Source organism: Ictidomys tridecemlineatus, chromosome 6 (assembly GCF_052094955.1).
Source record: "Ictidomys tridecemlineatus isolate mIctTri1 chromosome 6, mIctTri1.hap1, whole genome shotgun sequence".
Lineage (NCBI taxonomy): Eukaryota > Metazoa > Chordata > Mammalia > Rodentia > Sciuridae > Ictidomys > Ictidomys tridecemlineatus.
Genome location: NC_135482.1, coordinates 83,050,643 through 83,059,367, shown reverse-complemented (window position 1 = coordinate 83,059,367; position 8,725 = coordinate 83,050,643). Strand labels below are relative to the sequence as shown.

At 42.0% G+C, this 8,725-nt stretch overlaps 1 non-coding gene across 1 annotated transcript; it reads right to left on the bottom strand.

The window, feature by feature from the left end:
* Positions 1-5,075: 5,075 nt before the first annotated feature.
* LOC120888766 (small nucleolar RNA SNORD74) lies at positions 5,076-5,150 on the bottom strand. The gene has a single exon (XR_005732453.1). It is a non-coding gene; the product is annotated as a small nucleolar RNA SNORD74 (small nucleolar RNA).
* Between the last annotated feature and the right edge of the window lie 3,575 nt (positions 5,151-8,725).

The following is an 8,725-nucleotide window of genomic DNA, read 5'->3' as shown; positions in this document are numbered from 1 at the left end:
TTTGTAAAAGAACTTAAGTCTTTCTGTAGCCTACCAATTAACATGTCTTTATGGTTGTAAATATACACATGAATCACGTTTTATACTTATGTAACACTTTTTAGGACATTTATCCACTTATTAGTCTTTGCATAATACCAAAGAGCAGATAATATTAAGGATAGGAAATACATTCTATTTCTGCTGAAATCACTTATATATTTGTATTTATTTGATTGTCACAAACTCCCTGGAAGGCTATTCCAAATTTAATGTGTTCTCAGTGCTCCCAGAGTTTCTAATATGCAAAAAAAAATGTAGACTCAAAAATTATAGTCGTTTTTAGAACTAATTGATTTCCTTCATATATCCTATATCTTCAAGTCATTCATATAGATATTTTCTTTTTAAGCACTTTTGCCTCTCCATCTTACAATGATTACCCTTTTAGGTGAAGGAGTTCCCCTGGCATTTTTGCCACCAATCTGCCTGGTCCCTCCTGTTATCCATACGCTTCTTATACTGATGCAGGCTTGTCCATAACGATGCCAGAAAAGAAGAGTGTGGAAAAGATGACACACCCATAAGGATCTCCATAACGTGATTCTTACCCTTCCTCTGGATTCCTTGAACTAGCTGGGTTATAGAACCCAGAGAGGCTGCAGTTAGAAGGCACCTTTTAACCTCTGTTTTCCTTGTTACTGCTAATGAAAATTCTTGGAAAAATCTTCAAAGAGAAGCATATTATATAATGTGAAGCATACTGAAATGGAATAAGATGTCCCAAACAGCCACTCTTCTCACCTACCTTTTGTGGGCTTTGTCAGGTCTTTGAATATCATACATGCTAGGCAAGCGCTCTCCCACTGAGCTACATCCTCAGTCCCGGAGTTATCCATTACAGAGTGCCACTTTATATAAGAAACAGAAAGTCTAGTTAAGGAGGACTTAATCTGCACTTAAAATTAGAACTAATGTTTGAAATTTAATTCAGTAGTTAAATCAAGAATTCATATACATTAATTACCCAAAAGTAAAGTTATACTTTAATTTGTAATTCTGTCTCATAAGGAAACTGATGGAAATCTAGACTATCTGTATTAATTAAGAGCTGTACCTCTGATGGCCTTAGAAATTCCAAGCTCTTCCAAAGGTGAGGAGTCTCTTGTCTGTGATGTTGTGAAAACAGTCCACGAGAGGTAGATGTGTGGAGTGTGTGTGTGTGTGTGTGTTTCTGAGGATGGAATCCAAGGCCTTCTGCATGCTAGCTAAGCCCTCTACCACTGAGCTGCACCTCTAGTCCCAGCTACCTTAATCGCCTTTATTTTGGATAGAATTTATGGCTTAAATAAGACAAAATAACAGCAGCTTAATCAAAGAAGGCAATTTTTTTTGTTGTTGTTTGCTAGCATACAAGAAGTCAGAAGGTAACGGAATTCAGAGGTAAATTGAGGTGATAATAGTGCCAATATCCTAAATTTCTGCTTTTCTGTTGTGTTCTCCACCAGCTCCTATCCTCAAGATTGCATCATGGTCATAAGATGTTTGCTGGAACTCCTGCAGGAAGGATAAAAGGGGGACTTCCAGCTGCACAAGGTCTCTTTAAGCTTTTCTTGGGGTATTTTAATTCCAATTCCAATTATAAACTCCATTCAATGACCTCTGCTTATATCTTATTGTTCAGTCCTATTGCAAGGCGACTAGAAATACAGTTTTCTAGTTGAAGCTTCCCAATGACTAGAGGGAACAGAGAATAGATATTAGATTGGCGCCAGTCATTCTGTTGTGGTGTGACTAAAGTAGTGGCTTGTTCAGGTCCTCTTCTTCTTCTTCTTTTTTATCAGTGGCTCTTTTTTTTTTTTTTTCCCTCTCTCTCATGCCACATGTATTGATAGTTTTCCTTAAGTATACTGGGGTGTTTAATTCCAGTTTCAGAAACTTTTCATTCTTTCCATCTGTAGTTGCACAAACTTAACTCCTTAAGCACAGGGTCTTTAACATCTGTATTCTCAAGTTCTAATAATTGCAGAAATCTGCTTAGGGAGGAAATGCAACAGGGTTTGCTCTTCTTGTAGAATGCAAATTGCAACTGCATGTTTTCTGGGAAATGACTTTCTTTCTTTTTAAGTTGCACACCTGTCCTCTGGCTGTTCTGTCTCTAAAGCAATGCCTTCTGCATTTGGATTGAAGCAAGAAATTTATGCTCCTTCTGATAGTTCCCACCTGAATGCAGCTAGGATTTTGTTCTTCATTCACTTATAGCCTCATTGATCTATGTAGAGTACAATATCTTTAGGGTCAGAAGATAAGGAGGAAAATTGTCTGATGTAATTGGGTTCCACAGTAGAAGGAGAAAAGAGGAGATCAGGTTGGTACAGCAAAAAGGGAGCAAAAGAACCAGTCTCTAGGGTGGGGATTGGGAAGTGGAACACTGGAAGAATGTACCTTGGGATACTTTACAATGGACATATATAAGAGCAATCATCTTACAACCATTATTTAGTTGAAATTCTTGACACTAGGCACCATAAACTCCACTTTATAGATGTACAAGTTCAAGTTTTCATCCTAGCTGTGGAGTGGTATTCCTGACATTTGAGTTGGAATACTAGGCATATTTCCCCATAGACAGATGACAATGGACAAAGGCTATAGCTATGGAATAAAATTTTCAAGTGTCTTGGAATCTGCTATTCAGTCTCATCCATTAAATGAGTATGTGCTGTGCTTATAAGTGCTGGGCATTAGGGATTTAGCATTGAACCTTGTCTTCAACAAGCTTACAATGTATGGGTGGAATTTCTCAAAGAGATCACTAAGAAAATGAACAGTTAATCCTAAAACCATCATGTGTTCCCCAAAGCCTCCTTTATGGCACATTCGAGATATACCTACAGCTATGCTTCTCTAGTAATGCACTTTAGAAATCATTCCAGAGAATGTAGTTAGTGGCCTCAGCCTGTGGGTGAGCCATGTTCTCCTGTAATCAAAAGACCACTGGACAGAAAGACTGGTGAGGAAAATGCTTTCTGTCTAGACCTTCATCATACCTACCATCCAATTTGCCCCCATCCCTGATGTTGCTGAGAATGTCGGTTCAACAGCCAGCTCCTCTGAGCACATACAATTTCACTTCATATCTTCTCTGTCTCTGATTTTGCCACCTCCAGTGACAAGTAGTGTGGTCTTATCTTCTCGTGGCTCAGTGTTGGAACTTTCTCTCTTTGATGTTTGAACCTAACTTTGTCTGTAGGTTGTAACTTGGTTTTCTCTGTTGGTGTTCCACACCCTCTGTAGTCTCTGACCAGACCTTCCTGATTATCCCCAGCACCTTGGCCCTCACCTTGACTCCTGCTGCTTGTTTATTGCCCTTGCAGTTCCTTTTAGGAGAAGATTTAAACAGGGCTAAGCTTAGCTTATTTCCTCTGCTCCAGAGCAGGCTGGAGTGGCTTCCAAAAAGAAGAGAACTCATTGAATGATCCATAATCTCCAGAAAATGGATTTGCACAGCCTGAAAAGGGTACCACATCTTCACCTTCATACACTTGACTCCCTTGATTCTTCTTCAGCCTTAGCAGTTTCACCAGGAAGGGAGCCTAGAGGGCTGGCAACTTGAGACACCCTGATGTCCACATTCCTTCCAGCAGTGTGAACTAGATTCCAAATTTAGAAAGACTGTCTGACCTTTAAACCAAAAATTCAATGGTTATTCTTGACCTCTTTATCCCCGCTCACTCTCCTCATCCAATTAACAGCAATGTCCTATAGATTCCACCTCATAAAGATATATTAAATCCAGCTTCTTCATCCTTGCTATCCACACCAGATCAACCATCAAAATCTCTCACCCCAAATGCTGTAAGAATGTCTTCACTGATTTTAACATTTGGGGCTTTCTAGGGAAAGCAGAAACCACTTTAGATACTTCAAGTAGGAAGAATTTAATAGAGGGGATTAAAGGCACATATAACTTTTGGAAAGGCCGGGGTCATCTAGGGTGGGAAAAAACTGCTGCTGACTTTCAGGAAATCGTGACAATCAGGAGATTCTGAAAAGCCAAGAGCCAATGAGTCCAACTCTCTGCTCTGCTAAAGGAGCTGACTTGCAGAGGCTTGCCTGGGGGCCACTGTGAACGTTGCATCTGTGCACATCCACACTACAGAAACGGTGTGTTCCTTCTTCTTGCCACATCTTGTACAGAGCCTGTCATTGAAAGTATCTTCGCTGGAGCCCTGTGAGGAAGAATTTCTGGAAAATGAGGCTCCAAGCAACTATCCTATGATGAGGATAGATGTGAAGACAGTGGAACTGGTACTAAATTAACAGCAAATTTCACATACCATGTGTCCATTGGGTATGCCTATCTTCTCTATCACACCTAGTTCTATCACCATACTCTATCTAGAACAATTTTTTCCTGTCCATGCCATTTTTCTGGTCAAAACCCTATAACAACTTCCTGTTTTTCTTAAGTTAAAATAAAAATAAAAACTCTTCAGTGGCCTAAAAGATGCTGATGTGATTTAGCTCCTGCCTAGAGCTTCAGCCTTATCTCTCACTTATTTTACCCTATTATTTTATTTTATTTTTCAAAAAAAACAAGAAAGATCTGGAGATATAGCTCAGTAGTAGAATGCCCCTGGGTTCAATCCCCCATTCTCCTCCCCCCTCCAAAATACTCCACATTTCATCCCTGCCCAGTACCATTCCTAATACAAGTTACACCTTTAATTCACTTGTTCCACATTATACACGAATGTTGTACCATACTTTTAACTATTTAGGGTCAATATTTCACACCACCCACAATTTGATTTTTAAAACAATAAAGGATGTACTTCATGTTGCAAAAGACCACTGCACCCAAAGGACCGCTGATGAAAATCATATGCATGTATGAATATGCTACAGTGAAACCCCACTATTATGTACAATTATTATGCACCAAAAAAGGGACCACTGATGGAAAAATGGTACTCCTCAGAATGCAGCCATCTGGGAACCACGTGAACTCCAACCACTGTCCTTCCCTAGATGGAGCGGCTGGAGGCTTGGGGCACTGACATTAACAAAGGACTACTCTGGTGACTCTGCACACACCACCATCAGAGCCACTGGCATTCATCAGCACTTTCAGATGTCCCTACCAACACAGGCTTCATCCCAGGCATCTTTCTCTATCTCTATATTCCACCCTACATCTTTCTCTCCAGTTTTATTGAATGTACCCTATTCTATCTCAAGCCCTTCACTCATGCTGTTCCACTGAGTTGAAATACTTCTCCTCCCTTCCCATCTGCCTTAAACTCTCTTTCTCCTACTTCTGCATCATCTGAAGCACCATTTTCTCCAAGAATCCTACTTTGGGTCCTATACACGCTTCTCCACCTTCTAGAAGCTTCCTTTGTACCTATAATTCTCTCGTATAACATTTCTACTGTTTGAAAGGCTCATAAGACTTTTCAATGTCTATCTTCCCCCATTAGTTTGTAAACTCCATAAAGATGGACACTGCTGTGAACCCCGTGTGAACCCAAACCACACACATTGCTGTTTTTGTCCAGGGACTCCAAAAGGTACTTTGCCAAATTGTGTACAAACTGAAGGTGGTTTTGTTTCAGGAAAACACTTGAGTGGCAAGTCATAGGCAAGCCATGTAACATCTGAAGGGTCCTTGTACCTGTTGGAGGTGGGGAAAATAATGTTGGCTTCCACTCTCCATTCCCCTTTCTCTTTTCCCCTTTTATATATTGCTGTGGGCAGGACTATCCTCACTTGCTTGGGATGCTGTATATTTATTTCTCAGCCTTACCAGGTTTGTAAAGATTAGGAATTAGACCAGATGAAGGATCAGAAAGTGCTCCTGATAGAGCAGGAAACCTTAGCAGGGTCTTTGGTGGAGCGGTTAGAAGTTCTTTTGAGCAAGGCAGCAGGTGTGGCCTCTAGAACTGATGTTGGTCCCTCTACCAAGATGGACATGTTCTGGCAGTTAGCTCTGCCAGCATGCTCCCTAACAGCCTTGGTAAGTTGGCATTGCTCACTCACAGAACTTTTGCCCCCTTTCACAGTGTGCATTAGCAAGGCAGAGAGATTTCAGGGGCTGGAGCTGATTCAGTTGAATTCCACAGGTGCTCCAGGGACCAGGGGTTGGTGAGTTAACATTGAGGGCCTGGCTTTCAAGGGCCAGAAGTGGGGAGGGGGCGTAGAGCTTGGCATGGTGAGCTGTTTTTCCAGGTCTGCTGGGCTGAGTGGCTCACAGGAGGGGGTCCTGGGACTGAGCCAAAGAGCTTGGTTACCAGGAGTGCAGAAAGAAACGAGCACTGTGCCAGGATGTAGGAGTCAAGCCTGGGACTCAGGAACAAAGTGGGAGGGTTGAGAGCCAGTGGAGCCAATCTATCAGAATGCCAAGCCAGTAGGCATGGAGGAGGCAAGAAATGAGGGATCAGTACAGACAAAGGAGAGCCGGGGCAGGACGTGGGAAGCCAAGGTCTGGATGATGCGTGATTGCTGTGGAACAATTCTCCTTGGGGAGGTCAGGATGCTTCCAACAGGTTGGAAACAGGGTCAGGAGCACTTCAACTCTCATCCCCAAACCAACTTGGTGTTTACTACAGGCACTTATAATTGCACAAACTCATAATTCCCATTTTTCTAATCATGTATTTAGAAGGGCAGCATTGCTTTTCCTGATGAAGGGGTTGCAAAATCAGACTATACTTCCTAAACACAGCCCAGGTGATAGCAAGCCATCAGCAGGCCTGGGTCTGAGTTCACACCTGCTCAACAATTCTGCATCAAAGGTGGTTATCTGGCAGCTACAAATCTGGGTCTGTCTTGTTACTGGATAATGACACTAATGATTTTTCTGGAAGCCATGTTTTTTATTGTACTTTAGCAATTCTGCTTCAGATGTACTGACGGTAATGAAACAGACACATCACACACTTTCATCCTTATTTCATATTATTTCACGTTGTTGCTAATGGTGGCAGCTTCATATGAGCTTGGGCTTTATGATCAAGAGGATCTGGGTTCAAATGCTGTTTTCCCCTGAGTAGCTGAGTGACCTTGGACAAATTATTAATGAATCTGCTTTCTCAAAGGTGACAGAGATAGCAGTGTCTTCCTAGGACTGCTTGTTGTGCAGGTCTGTGACAATGTGACAAGAACATCTGCAGCATGGTAGGTGAGCAATAAATGTTAGCTATTGTTTTCCCCATTTGATCTGCCTGGTCAAAAATGTGAGCAGCATAGAAAATACTGATGACATACTGGTGAAAATAACTGATGAATTAAATATATTTTAGGTTCAAGAGATAAACCTATTGCTTTCAAATATCAGTTTCTTACTAACAAGTGAATAATAATAAAACAGTAGGCCAGACCTGTCAACGTGGTTTTCTGTTAATGAGATACAGTTGAGAGTCCACTTTATTTCATGTCCTAGTTGGAAATAGGCAACACTGGTCACAACTTCGTGCTTTTAAATCACGCTATTCAGAGAGCTCTACTGAGAGGTCAGACGGTTCTACATTTGTTCCCCAATTGAGGGAAGTCCTGTCCATCCCTCCTTTGTCATGAGTTATGTCTGTTCAGGTCTTAAAGGAATGAGATGGTGGAATTAAGTTTCAGAGTTTGCCAGCTGTTCTAAAATCACTTTTAGAGCAGTTATTCTGTGCCATGCTTTCCTTTAGTTAATCGCCCACGTCCAGTGCAGGTGATGGAATCAGGATCACTTGGAGTGAATTGGGTTGGCAACGAAAAGACCATGCAAACACAAATACCTTTTTCCGGGTTTAAGGATGGCTTGGAGACCTCAGTTCCCACGCTGGAGGGCAAGGGCAACAAAGGAGGCAAGAGGCAAGAGAGGGAGCACCCCCGAACCTCTGTTTTTGTTTAGGGGAAATACATTCAAAATTCCACCCAAATAAGGCAAGAGATTGAGTTACAGCAAACAGAGGGGTGTAGCCCAGTCCCATTGGATAAAACCCACTCCCAGGACTCACTTCCTTGCCCAGTGAAGGTGAGGCCCACCTGCCTCGCACTGCTGCTGCTGTTCAGGGTGCTCCCCTCCCCAGCACTTTAGTGCTTTATAAATGTTAACTCTCAAATAGCCCCACAACCCTTTGAGATAGGTACTGAGACCACATTCAGAAACCGAGGAAACCGAGGCACAAGTTCAGTAAAGTGTTCATGTTGCACAGCTACTAAGTGGCACAGCCAGGATTTGGACTCTAGAGTCAATGCCTTAGTCTCTGCTGCCTCCTGGCACAATGACCTCCAAAATATCCAGGCAAAAATTGAAGGGTTCTGTTCATCTCCCATGATTTTTGTTTAGAGAAGAGACGATTCATGGTACCAGAAGGAGCACAAGCCTTGGAGTCTGAAACTCTGAGGCCCAGGTGAAGCTTTGCTGCTGCTTATTGGCTGGACTAGGAAAGATGAGGTGCTGAGCTTCTCCACACCTCAGCTCCCTGCCTTATGAAGTTGGAAGTGTAACTGGTATAATGGCTGACCCACAGGAGATGCCCCATGAATAGTGTACCTACCTTAAATGCTAAATATCTCACTATATCCAAGGATCCGATTATTTCGGTGGCTTATGTACTCCTGAAAAATTTTTATTGATTTTTGGTAAACTTTTCATCTTAAAAAATATGGTAAAATGTGATCACTAAGGGAACAATTTGGGTGGGGGGTGTTCTCTGTGTGTGAGGCATTTTCTGCATTGGTGCTATCCAACGGA